General features: G+C 37.0%; 2 long non-coding RNA genes across 2 annotated transcripts; both read right to left on the bottom strand.

Moving 5' to 3' along the window:
- Positions 1 to 4,404: 4,404 nt before the first annotated feature.
- On the bottom strand, positions 4,405 to 4,926 carry LOC145114515 (uncharacterized). The gene is made up of 2 exons (XR_013711058.1): positions 4,753 to 4,926; positions 4,405 to 4,661 (listed from the first exon to the last, which is right to left on the bottom strand). It is a non-coding gene; the product is annotated as an uncharacterized LOC145114515 (long non-coding RNA).
- Positions 4,927 to 12,676: 7,750 nt separating this feature from the next.
- Positions 12,677 to 13,456, bottom strand: LOC145112407 (uncharacterized). The gene is made up of 2 exons (XR_013710521.1): positions 13,025 to 13,456; positions 12,677 to 12,933 (listed from the first exon to the last, which is right to left on the bottom strand). It is a non-coding gene; the product is annotated as an uncharacterized LOC145112407 (long non-coding RNA).
- Positions 13,457 to 14,755: the final 1,299 nt, after the last annotated feature.

Genomic DNA, 14,755 nt, shown 5'->3' with positions numbered 1-14,755 from the left:
TGGAGTTGATTCAGTATGGGTCATTATCGATAGATTAACCAAGAGTGCTCATTTCATCCCTATTTCAGAGAGCATTTCCGCGTAGAAGTTGGCTGACATCTACAACAGAGAGGTAATCACTCATGACGAGGTTCCAGTTTTGGTGATCTATGATTGCTATTTTTGTTTCCCCTCCAAGATTTGGGTCATTATCGGGTAAATTTTTCGGGTTTCGGGTAATTCGGGTTTTTCATGTTAAGAAAAATACCCGTTACCCGACCCAAATTAAATTCGGGTAATTCGGGTAGTGGGTCGGGTTCGGGTAATTCGGGTAATATGTCGTGCTCAAAATTTGAACATTGAGATATCAAGACTTTAACAATTTAACCTAGTCTAATAAGATGTTAACAAAACAAATACTTAAAAACATAGTTTAAAAGTTGAATCTTATAATAGAATCAAAAAAGAGTTTAATATATAGATTAGATTTATTACTCATTGTTTTAGATGGAAGATTTGTAAATTAAAACACTAGAAATAAGCCAAAATCGAAAGATACTAGAAAAGTATACACAGATGCATTTTGATGAAATAATAACAACCAAAGTCAACCATTTAAATTACTTGATAACATCAGAACAATGTATATGCATGTATTTTGCATTTACCAAAAAAACTCACGTCTTAAATCTAGAAAACATAGAAAACCATTACATATTATGAAAATAATAACATGTCAAGTTCCAAAAGACATTCATAAATATTCACGTTCTTCTTGAACCTTCACTACTTCATCTTGCTCAAATCTATATAAAAAAGTCAAATATTGTTAGTATTAAAACGAAAAGATATTAAATATACAATCATTAAAATAATAAATGATAAACAATTACCTTTTCCGATTTGTTGATTTTCTTCCCAATCTTTTTCATAATCGATTGTGTCACTTATGCTACCCAGAATCCAATCTTGTGTACAAATTAAACTTTCAACAATCTTAGGAGTCAAAGAAGTCCTAAACGGATCCAAAACCCTTCCACTTGTGCAAAAAATGGATTCTGAAGCCACCGTTGAAATGGGAATGGCGAACACATCTATTGCCATCAATGATAGAATCGGGAATCTTGGACTATTCACTTTCCACCAATCTAGAATATTAAACATTTCTAAGTCGTCTTCAACCCTTTCTTGCAAATACTTTTCTAACTCCCCAATTGATTCAACTATGTTCGTCTTCATCTTTTCTCTTAGTTTATTATCTCAATGGGGGGTTAGGTGCCATAAAATCCGGGTGTTGGCGTTTCCCTAATATCGATGATGAAGTAGTAGACTCGGCAGTACTTGAAGTAGAACTTGGAGAATGAATTCACTACTAGAAAAATAGCCTTTTACGACGCGCAATGCGTGTCGTAAAACGCTCAGACGACGCGCAAATGTGTGTCAATGAAGGCCCTGTCATAACTAGAGACGACACGCTTTTGCGCGTTGTCTATTTACGATGCGCATTTACGACGCGCATTTATGACACGCATTTACGACGCACAGTTATGACACACAATGCGTATGCGTTTACATGTCCAAGACGACAATGCCATAATGATGCTTTATCCAAGCTAGTGGAAGAATCGATACACAATACATTATTTCCTAGGTTATCTACAACCGACACAGTTTCATACACACCATCACAAGGTAATGCTTTAAAATAAATAAGATTATTAAAGAAAGCATTAATACCACCACTATCATTATCAAATGAAAAGGTAAAACCATGTTTGTACAAACCATGAAAGAAAATAATATTTCTTGCCATTTCAGGTGAATAACAATATTTATTCAAATCTAATGTTAACCCACTACTTAGCAACAAAGAATAAACTCCAATTTTGGTGACAGGTGTAACTTTCCTATTTCTCATGATCAAGTTTATCTTCCCATGCTCCACATTCTCACTTCTTCTTAGTCCCTGCAAATCACAACATATGTGAATACCACAACCTGTATCAAGGACCCACGAATTAGAATAGGGTGAGTTATTAGACAATATAGTGTATATACCTGCATGGTTGGGTTGTACTTTCCCATCCTTAACATCTTGCTGGTACTTTGGGCAGTTTCGCTTCCAGTGCGATTTTTCATGGCAATAGAAGCATTCAGCCTCTTTAGGATTATCAGAAGGAGTGACGAAACCTTTCTTGGTTCCACTTGAAGAGGAGCGATCTAGGGACTTTCCCTTGGTAACCTTCGAAGGGCTCTTCATCTTCCTTCCTTTGCCTTGCCCGATTGCCAAGACAGGGGCTGCGGTAGGAGTAGTAACAACCGACTTACCTTTAAGACCACTTCCCACGGTCTTCAAAAGTCCTTGAAGTTTGCTGATTGTAACTTCCTCCTTGTTCATGTGGTATGTCATGCGGAATTCATCATAACACGAAGGTAAAAAGTGCAAAATGATATCAATTGCCAACTCCTCTTGGAAGTTCACATTTTGTTCAACAAATGGTCCAGATACCATTGCATTTTCTACATGTGGCCCGTGATGGGTTCACCATCCTTCATCCTGGTTGTTATCGTGGAGGAGATAATTTCATATCGCTCTTGACGTGCACTCTGATGGTAGCGGTCCATCAAATCCTGGTGCATCTCAAAAGGATAGTAGTCCTGATAGGACTTTTGGAGCTCAGTTGTCATAGTGGCCAACATGATATATGCCACTTTGGTAGCATCTCTTTCATGTGCCTGATATTCAGCGATCTCCTCAGGAGTAGCAGACGAGTCAAGTTCTTTAAGCTCCTTGTCGAGGACATATTCTATGTCCTCATACCGAGTGACCATCCTGATGTTCCTGATCGAATCCATAAAGTTGGATCCATCAAAGATGACTCTCCCATAAAGATTCATGAGAGAAAAGGAGCCGGTAGGGTTTGAGCCAGAAGAAGCATTGTTGGAAGACATCTAAAAAGAAGGAAAAACAAGTTTAGATTAGATATAAAGATAGTCCTTAATAAGACACACAAATGTAATATTAATGCTAGAACCCAACACAATATTTTATAACTTATAAGAGGGATGCTGTAATCCAAGCTATAAAATATTTGAAGGTAGGTGAATGACGATTCACCAATTTCCACCGTGAAAAACGAAATAAATTATTAGGTTTTAATTGGTTTTGAAACTCCTAGATTCTTTGAGATTCATTGAACTTTTCAATGGCATGTTTCAATCTCGAGTGTCCCCTTCAGGTTTTGTGACTGGGATGCCGAGGATCACAAAACAAGGTGTGAAGTAACCATGCAAATTACTTGGTACCCTTAATATTTACCCCTCAATCGATGTGCCGGTTAACCACACGCGCTCCGTCGATTCTATGATAAACATTAAGTTACCCTTTGCCTACCTTGTTAAGTCTAGGTTAGTGTGCCGGTTAACCACACACGCTCCACTAATGACTTAATCAAAGTGCAAAGTGTAATTTCATGGGTTAGCACCTTATTCACATTTTCCTAAAGTAACTAAGATTGGGAATTTATAAAACATTTAGTTACTTTATTTTTCATCATACTTTTAATGAAGATTTAAAGTCCTTGTCTTACCCGTTCGGCTAACGACCCTCCACCGATCAACGAAGCGGTGGGTGAGAGTGGAGACCCATTAAGCTGCCATTTTATAGGCAACAACCTTATACCCCCCTTATAGACCTTATAGGGGTTGGAACTAAAGTTTTTAAAATGACTTTACATGTTCCAAAACTTTTGAGGGCAAGTTTTGTAACTTTCAAAACTTTTCACCTTTCATAACTTATGAGTTAATGAATTAATAAAATGAGAGACTTTTCATTTTATGTAACCTATGTGTTTAAAACTAAAGATATACAAATGTAATTTCACATTAAAGAGAAGCTGAAAGAAGTTGATCCAAGTGGTAAATTTTTTTTGGTAGCAGTTAAAAACTTTACCTTTTTATCAATAAAAACTAAAATTTACCCATCATTTCTGAATGATTTTGAGCATTCTAACACTCCTAAGGTGTACATGCAACCCTAGAAACCTTGGATCTATGTTTTACTAAGATACATGCAAAATTGATTTTCCAATGTTCTTAACCTATCTAGCATAGCATGGGGAACTTTTAAACATAAATGCTAGAAGAAGAACATACCTTTTGTAGTTTGGATTCCTTGAGAACCTTGTGAGCCTAGCACCTCAAGTGTGATGCCTCAAATGTCTCACAAAACACTACAACACTTGGAATAACCTAGAGATAAGTTCACTTAGACTCAAAATCGAATTGCCCGCTCACTTGTACAAGTAGTGCCCGATTTTGCTTGTATAGGGTTCTTTATATAGTTGTGGCAAAATCGATATGCATTTACGACGTGTCTTTACGATACTCATTTACGCATAATACAAAAATATGTAAACAAATATATAACAAAACAATCAATTTCTAATAACATTATGTCAAAAAATTGTAATACATTGTTATTAAGAGGTTTTCCCTAACTATAAAACCTATACCAAAACAATCAATTTCATCCAATCATTACTGTTAGAAGGGTTGTCAATGTTTCTAGTAAAATATCACGTGCAACCCAACTCCATGGCTCATCTTCTAAATCTTTGGTAATAAGGTCTTTAACAACTTCACACATTAAGCCATACAACAGACTGAGTGTGCCAAAAGGCCTGAACATCAAACATATCAAAAATAAAATAACTGAATACATATATACACTTAAAACATGAAGTCAATGATTTATCTATAAAAGAGGGTGACCTTATTTGTTTCAAGAGGTTGTCAAAACTAACAGGATTGGTAATAGAAGCTATCGATAACAAGCAAATCACTGAATAAAAAAAAATCATCATTAGGTTTCTTGCCTGCATTACAAATGCCAAAAACTCAATAAATTTGTGAATTAGTTGTCACATGTTTGAGGATGGGTCAGTTACCATATGTACTTCTATATAGTTAAAGAGGTTGAGAGATGCTCTTGATGTCTTTCTTACCATATATATCACTAAGATAAGCTGTCATATAGTTTGTGAGATCCCTTATGTACGTTTCACAAATTATAACCAAATATTAGAAGGCTCTTGGGACTTATGGGTGAGGATCAGTAAAGATAATATTAAAAAAAACAAAAACAAAATAAAAATATCTTACTGATTTGCTTCCACTGAGTTTTTTATTCCAGAAGTTGAAAGAACAAAGGTCTGAGCCACAGGGATAGCTGCAATTATATAGGTAAATGATATAAGGGTCAAGGAGTTGAGTAAGAATTATAACGCCTCTTAACTTTTCCATATACAAATTTTTGTGAGAAAAATAAAAATAAAAAAAATAAAAAAGATGGAAAAGGCTTATGAAATTGTACCTGGTGACTAGAATTTAGTACTAACATCCCATTTAATTTTAATCACCCATCCTTCTAGATAAAACTGAAGATATACAAATGTAATTTCACATTAAAGAGAAGCTGAAAGAAGTGGATCCAAGTGGTAAATTCTTTTTGGTAGCAGTTAAAAACTTTACCTTTTTATCAATAAAAACTAAAATTTACCCATCATTTCTGAAGGATTTTGAGCATTCTAACACTCCTAAGGTGTACATGCAACCCTAGAAACCTTGGATCTATGTTTTACTAAGATACATGCAAAATTGATTTTCCAATGTTCTTAACCTATCTAGCATAGCATGGGGAACTTTTAAACATAAATGCTAGAAGAAGAACATACCTTTTGTAGTTTGGATTCCTTGAGAACCTTGTGAGCCTAGCACCTCAAGTGTGATGCCTCAAATGTCTCACAAAACACTACAACACTTGGAATAACCTAGAGATAAGTTCACTTAGACTCAAAATCGAATTGCCCGCTCACTTGTACAAGTAGTGCCCGATTTTGCTTGTATAGGGTTCTTTATATAGTTGTGGCACATGTAGGGTTACACCATATAAACCCTAATTGTCATGGCTTTCCATATTCCTTGATCATGGGTTTGTAACCTCCATGGACTATCCATGGAGCACCTTATGGGTTTTAACCCAATCCATACAAACCATGGATCATTAGCCCACTATACAAGAATAGATGATTTACACAATCAACCCTATATATTTAATTAGTCTCCTTTTGATCACTTAATTAATTCCAAATTAATTCTTTGATCAATACTAATTAAATAATATTATTAATATATTAGAACTTATAATATATTAATAATCCTTAAGTGTCATTTCTCTCATTTTGGTCTATCCAAGTATTGCAATGCCATGCAACCCAAATGGATCATGCTAACCGGGTCAAGTACATACCAGAAATAGTTATGGACTTAGACACCTTATCCAACAGTCTCCCACTTGGATAAGTCTAATAACTATAACTGCAAATATGACTTCAGGAACCGATCAGCAATCGTAGCTCTTTCAAGGTCTCACGGAACTGAGATGATGATGATACGCCATTTAAGATAAGTGATCATATAATCCTCTGTTCTAGATATCAGCCGGACAAATACATCAAACAATGTCTTACTTATTGTCCAGCAGTTTGTTTCTCGATTTCCGATTTGTTTGACATAGAACTTAATTGAACACATCAACTTAGTTCTGACCGGGCCCGTTACATGGGTCAACACAAAATCATCGAGGGGCCCCGATATCGGTTCTAATCCAAGAAGGAACATATAAACTTCGACTCATATGCTTGTTCTACTACTTGTTGAATCATGCACAAAGGCACGTTTTATAACATCGAGTTACCAATGCGTTTTCGTACAATCAATGTATAACCAACTCATAGGCAACAAGTCATATCTCTAGGTTTGAAGACTTATCTGATATTACCGTCTCGCGATCACTCGAGATAAATTCCATGAAGTTATACCAGCGAGCATGGGTTGAATCCAGTACTTAGAACTTAAGAGCACTCATGAGTGTTGAAGCAACACTTTGCTACGTCCAGTATCTTGGACATCTACAAGCGAACTCATGACAGTCTTGATTCATATCTACTTTCTACATATGACCGACTATGGAGAATTTGAATAATATGAAATAACATAACATAATTATTCTGGAAGTCAAAACATGCAAAATGAAACGATAGTAAACGATTGACAAAAGATAGCAACACTTTACTTATAAATAAACACAAATTTTATTCATCATCAAATGTCAATTACACTTTACACATTTCAAAGCTATCTAACTACTTAAACTAATATCATCCTTCAGCCCTATGCGCCTCGCATGCTGGAGATGCTTAACCCTACTCAGTCCCTTTGTGAGAGGATCTGTTGGGTTCTCATCCAATGATACCCTCTTTGCCACGAGGAGTCCTTCTTCTATTCGATGTCTGATGAAATGGTATTTTTTGTCGATATGTCTGGATCTCCCGTGATCCCTTGGTTCCTTGGCTAAGGCAACTGCACTTTCACTATCACATAAAATCTCTATAGGCTCCTTTATAGCTGGTACAACCCCAAGGTCTCCAATGAAGTTCTTTAGCCATATGACCTCCTTTGCTGTCTCGCTTGCTGCTATATACTCTGATTCGCAAGTTGAATCAGCCACTGTCTCCTGTTTGGAACTTTTCCAAGAAATTGCTCATCCGTTTAAGGTAAAGACCCAGCCTGACTGAGAGCGGAAATTACCCTATCAGTCTGGAAGCTAGCATCACTATACCCTAATACTCTCAATTCATCACTCCCACCGAGGGTAAGGACCCAGTCCTTAGTCCTCCGCATGTACTTGAGAATGTTCTTTACCGCAGTTCAGTGAGCCTTGCCAGGGTTCCCCTGATATCTGCTGACCATGCTCAACGCAAAAGCCACATCAAGACGAGTACAAGTCATAGCATACATGATCGAGCCTACAGCAGAAGCATAAGGTACTCGACTCATCTCAGCTATCTCAGCCTCTGTACTCGGGCTCTGAGTCTTTCTCAGTCTGGCGTTACTCTGGATCGGTAACTCTCCTGTCTTTGAATTTTGCATGCTGAACCTATTCAGCACCTTATCCAAGTAGGTACTCTGACTAAGTCCAATTAGTCTTTTACTCCTGTCTCTCAAAATCCTTATCCCTAGGATATAGGCAGCTTCACCAACGTCCTTCATAGCGAAACACTTCCCAAGCCAGGACTTCACTTCCTGTAGAGTTGGGATGTCATTTCCGATGAGTAGTATGTCATCCACATACAATACCAAAAACCTAACTATACTCCCACTAGCCTTGACATATACACAAGATTCATCTTCACTACTCGAAAAACCAAACTCTTTGACTTTCTCATCGAAACAAAGATTCCATCTGCGAGGTGCTTGCTTTAATCCATAGATGGATTATTTCAAGCTTACACACTCTATTAGGGTACTCTGTACTGACAAAACCCTCTGGCTGACTCATGTAAACATCCTCAGCCAACTTTCCATTAAGGAAAGCAGTTTTGACATCCATTTGCCATATTTCATAATCATGAAATGCAGCAATGGCTATCATAACCCTAATAGACTTAATCTTCGCTACTGGTGAAAAGGTCTCATCATAATCAACTCCCAGAGGTTGAGAAAAGCCATTTGCAACCAGTCGCGCCTTATAAGTGTGTACATTACCATCCATGTCGGTCTTCTACTTGAAGATCCATTTGCACCCGACTGTCTTACGACCTGGTACATTGTCAACCAAGTTCCAAACTTGATTGTCATACATGGATTGTATCTCGCTGTCCATAGCCTCTTTCCATTTAGCAGGCTCAGGGCCTACCATGGCTTCCGTGTAGCTTTTAGGTTCACCCAGACTCACCAGTGTGCTATCACTGATAAGTGTATCACCTTCCGCAGTAATATGGAAACCATAGTAATGCTCAGGTGCATTCCTAACTCTCGTGGAACGCCTCAGAGGTACAGACTCTTCTGTCGGATCAACAGGAGTTTCCTCCTCAGGTTGATTGCTAGGGTTTGAGATTCCTTCACCACTTGACTCTTGAATTTCTTCAAGGTCAATTTTCCTCCCACTGTTTCCTTGGCCCATGAATTCTCTCTCTCGAAAGACTCCTCTCCTTGCTACAAAGACCACATTATCACTAGGTCTGTAGAAGAGGTTACCAAAGGATCTCGGTTGGTAGCCGATGAAAATACACCTCTCACTTCGAGGTCCGAGCTTATCGTGAGACTCACGCCTCACAAAAGCGTCGCAACCCCAATTCTTGATGTGGTCTAGATTGGGAACTTTTCCGGTCCACATCTCATGAGGTGTTTTGGAAACCTTCTTTGTAGGGACTAGATTAAGGATATGGGCGGCAGTCTCTAAGGCATACCCCCAGAATGAGATTGGTAGCGAAGCTCGACTCATCATGGAACGAACCATATCCAACAAGGTTCGAATGCGCCTCTCAGCCACACCATTAAGCTGTGGTGTCCTGGGAGGTGTCATTTGTGAGATAATCCCACATTCCTTAAGATAGTCAAGGAACTCTGTACTAAGATACTCACTACCTCGATCAGATCGAAGCATCTTAATTGCCCAACTGATTCTCCACTTCCTGTTTGAACTCTTTGAATCTTTCAAAGGTCTCTGACTTATGCTTGATTAAGTAGACATATCCATATCTACTAAAATCATCAGTAAAAGTCACATAGAAGCGGTTACCATCTCTTGTGGCGGTTCTGAAGGGTCCACACACATCAGTATGTATGAGGTCCAACAAACCCTCACCCCTAGCACAAGTACCAGTGAAGGGTGACTTTGTCATTTTCCCAAGCAAACAAGATTCACAACTATCATCTAGTTTTAGGTCAAATGACTCCAAGACTCCATCCTTTTGGAGTTGGCGTATGCGTTTCTTGCTTACATGTCCAAGACGACAATGCCATAATGATGCTTTATCCAAGCTAGTGGAAGAATCGATACACAATACATTATTTCCTAGGTTATCTACAACCGACACAGTTTCATACACACCATCACAAGGTAATGCTTTAAAATAAATAAGATTATTAAAGAAAGCATTAATACCACCACTATCATTATCAAATGAAAAGGTAAAACCATGTTTGTACAAACCATGAAAGAAAATAATATTTCTTGCCATTTCAGGTGAATAACAATATTTATTCAAATCTAATGTTAACCCACTACTTAGCAACAAAGAATAAACTCCAATTTTGGTGACAGGTGTAACTTTCCTATTTCTCATGATCAAGTTTATCTTCCCATGCTCCACATTCTCACTTCTTCTTAGTCCCTGCAAATCACAACATATGTGAATACCACAACCTGTATCAAGGACCCACGAATTAGAATAGGGTGAGTTATTAGACAATATAGTGTATATACCTGCATGGTTGGGTTGTACTTTCCCATCCTTAACATCTTGCTGGTACTTTGGGCAGTTTCGCTTCCAGTGCGATTTTTCATGGCAATAGAAGCATTCAGCCTCTTTAGGATTATCAGAAGGAGTGACGAAACCTTTCTTGGTTCCACTTGAAGAGGAGCGATCTAGGGACTTTCCCTTGGTAACCTTCGAAGGGCTCTTCATCTTCCTTCCTTTGCCTTGCCCGATTGCCAAGACAGGGGCTGCGGTAGGAGTAGTAACAACCGACTTACCTTTAAGACCACTTCCCACGGTCTTCAAAAGTCCTTGAAGTTTGCTGATTGTAACTTCCTCCTTGTTCATGTGGTATGTCATGCGGAATTCATCATAACACGAAGGTAAAAAGTGCAAAATGATATCAATTGCCAACTCCTCTTGGAAGTTCACATTCTGTTCAACAAATGGTCCACATACCATTGCATTTTCTACATGTGGCCCGTGATGGGTTCACCATCCTTCATCCTGGTTGTTATCGTGGAGGAGATAATTTCATATCGCTCTTGACGTGCACTCTGATGGTAGCGGTCCATCAAATCCTGGTGCATCTCAAAAGGATAGTAGTCCTGATAGGACTTTTGGAGCTCAGTTGTCATAGTGGCCAACATGATATATGCCACTTTGGTAGCATCTCTTTCATGTGCCTGATATTCAGCGATCTCCTCAGGAGTAGCAGACGAGTCAAGTTCTTTAAGCTCCTTGTCGAGGACATATTCTATGTCCTCATACCGAGTGACCATCCTGATGTTCCTGATCGAATCCATAAAGTTGGATCCATCAAAGATGACTCTCCCATAAAGATTCATGAGAGAAAAGGAGCCGGTAGGGTTTGAGCCAGAAGAAGCATTGTTGGAAGACATCTAAAAAGAAGGAAAAACAAGTTTAGATTAGATATAAAGATAGTCCTTAATAAGACACACAAATGTAATATTAATGCTAGAACCCAACACAATATTTTATAACTTATAAGAGGGATGCCGTAATCCAAGCTATAAAATATTTGAAGGTAGGTGAATGACGATTCACCAATTTCCACCGTGAAAAACGAAATAAATTATTAGGTTTTAATTGGTTTTGAAACTCCTAGATTCTTTGAGATTCATTGAACTTTTCAATGGCATGTTTCAATCTCGAGTGTCCCCTTCAGGTTTTGTGACTGGGATGCCGAGGATCACAAAACAAGGTGTGAAGTAACCATGCAAATTACTTGGTACCCTTAATATTTACCCCTCAATCGATGTGCCGGTTAACCACACGCGCTCCGTCGATTCTATGATAAACATTAAGTTACCCTTTGCCTACCTTGTTAAGTCTAGGTTAGTGTGCCGGTTAACCACACACGCTCCACTAATGACTTAATCAAAGTGCAAAGTGTAATTTCATGGGTTAGCACCTTATTCACATTTTCCTAAAGTAACTAAGATTGGGAATTTATAAAACATTTAGTTACTTTATTTTTCATCATACTTTTAATGAAGATTTAAAGTCCTTGTCTTACCCGTTCGGCTAACGACCCTCCACCGATCAACGAAGCGGTGGGTGAGAGTGGAGACCCATTAAGCTGCCATTTTATAGGCAACAACCTTATACCCCCCTTATAGACCTTATAGGGGTTGGAACTAAAGTTTTTAAAATGACTTTACATGTTCCAAAACTTTTGAGGGCAAGTTTTGTAACTTTCAAAACTTTTCACCTTTCATAACTTATGAGTTAATGAATTAATAAAATGAGAGACTTTTCATTTTATGTAACCTATGTGTTTAAAACTAAAGATATACAAATGTAATTTCACATTAAAGAGAAGCTGAAAGAAGTTGATCCAAGTGGTAAATTTTTTTTGGTAGCAGTTAAAAACTTTACCTTTTTATCAATAAAAACTAAAATTTACCCATCATTTCTGAATGATTTTGAGCATTCTAACACTCCTAAGGTGTACATGCAACCCTAGAAACCTTGGATCTATGTTTTACTAAGATACATGCAAAATTGATTTTCCAATGTTCTTAACCTATCTAGCATAGCATGGGGAACTTTTAAACATAAATGCTAGAAGAAGAACATACCTTTTGTAGTTTGGATTCCTTGAGAACCTTGTGAGCCTAGCACCTCAAGTGTGATGCCTCAAATGTCTCACAAAACACTACAACACTTGGAATAACCTAGAGATAAGTTCACTTAGACTCAAAATCGAATTGCCCGCTCACTTGTACAAGTAGTGCCCGATTTTGCTTGTATAGGGTTCTTTATATAGTTGTGGCAAAATCGATATGCATTTACGACGTGTCTTTACGATACTCATTTACGCATAATACAAAAATATGTAAACAAATATATAACAAAACAATCAATTTCTAATAACATTATGTCAAAAAATTGTAATACATTGTTATTAAGAGGTTTTCCCTAACTATAAAACCTATACCAAAACAATCAATTTCATCCAATCATTACTGTTAGAAGGGTTGTCAATGTTTCTAGTAAAATATCACGTGCAACCCAACTCCATGGCTCATCTTCTAAATCTTTGGTAATAAGGTCTTTAACAACTTCACACATTAAGCCATACAACAGACTGAGTGTGCCAAAAGGCCTGAACATCAAACATATCAAAAATAAAATAACTGAATACATATATACACTTAAAACATGAAGTCAATGATTTATCTATAAAAGAGGGTGACCTTATTTGTTTCAAGAGGTTGTCAAAACTAACAGGATTGGTAATAGAAGCTATCGATAACAAGCAAATCACTGAATAAAAAAAAATCATCATTAGGTTTCTTGCCTGCATTACAAATGCCAAAAACTCAATAAATTTGTGAATTAGTTGTCACATGTTTGAGGATGGGTCAGTTACCATATGTACTTCTATATAGTTAAAGAGGTTGAGAGATGCTCTTGATGTCTTTTTTACCATATATATCACTAAGATAAGCTGTCATATAGTTTGTGAGATCCCTTATGTACGTTTCACAAATTATAACCAAATATTAGAAGGCTCTTGGGACTTATGGGTGAGGATCAGTAAAGATAATATTAAAAAAAACAAAAACAAAATAAAAATATCTTACTGATTTGCTTCCACTGAGTTTTTTATTCCAGAAGTTGAAAGAACAAAGGTCTGAGCCACAGGGATAGCTGCAATTATATAGGTAAATGATACAAGGGTCAAGGAGTTGAGTAAGAATTATAACGCCTCTTAACTTTTCCATATACAAATTTTTGTGAGAAAAATAAAAATAAAAAAAATAAAAAAGATGGAAAAGGCTTATGAAATTGTACCTGGTGACTAGAATTTATTACTAACATCCCATTTAATTTTAATCACCCATCCTTCTAGATAAAACTGAAGATATACAAATGTAATTTCACATTAAAGAGAAGCTGAAAGAAGTGGATCCAAGTGGTAAATTCTTTTTGGTAGCAGTTAAAAACTTTACCTTTTTATCAATAAAAACTAAAATTTACCCATCATTTCTGAAGGATTTTGAGCATTCTAACACTCCTAAGGTGTACATGCAACCCTAGAAACCTTGGATCTATGTTTTTACTAAGATACATGCAAAATTGATTTTCCAAGGTTCTTACCCTATCTAGCATAGCATGGGGAACTTTTAAACATAAATGCTAGAAGAAGAATATACCTTTTGTAGTTTGGATTCCTTAAAAACCTTGTGAGCCTAGCACCTCAAGTGTGATGCCTCAAATGTCTCACACAACACTACAACACTTGGAATAACCTTGAGAGAAGTTCACTTAGACTCAAAATCGGATTGCCCTCTCACTTGTACAAGTAGTGCCCAATTTTGCTTGTATAGGGTTCTTTATATAGTTCTGGCACAAGTAGGGTTACACCATGTAAACCCTAATTGTCATGGCTTTCCATATTCCTTGATCCATGGGTTTGTAACCTCCATGGACTATCAATGGAGCACCTTATGGGTTTTAACCCAATCCATACAAACCATGGATCATTAGCCCACTATACAAGAATAGATGATTTACACAATCAACCCTATATATTTAATTAGTCTCCTTTTGATCACTTAATTAATTCCAAATTAATTCATTGATCAATACTAATTAAATAATATTATTAATATATTAAAACTTATAATATATTAATAATCCTTAAGTGTCCTTTCTCTCATTTAGGTCTATCCAAGTATTGCAATGCCATGCAACCCAAATGAACCATGCTAACCGGGTCAAGTACATAGCAGAAATAGTTATGGACTTAGACACCTTATCCAACAATTTCAAGTATGAAGTGTCATCAATTACTATACTTGAACTAGATAAGGGTATGATTAAAAGTTTCAAAGGATGTGATATTAGTTTGTTGAAATTTTCATGGGCTGGAGGGTATAATTGTGTTACAAGATCAAATTGTAATATGACAGGCAGTGTCC

The sequence above is a fragment of the Lactuca virosa genome, chromosome 5, assembly GCF_052849685.1.
Source record: "Lactuca virosa cultivar CGN04683 chromosome 5, Lactuca_virosa_CGN04683_v6, whole genome shotgun sequence".
Classification (NCBI taxonomy): Eukaryota; Viridiplantae; Streptophyta; class Magnoliopsida; order Asterales; family Asteraceae; genus Lactuca; species Lactuca virosa.
The sequence above is the reverse complement of the archived record's forward strand: the minus strand, read 5'-3'. Positions and strand labels throughout refer to the sequence as shown.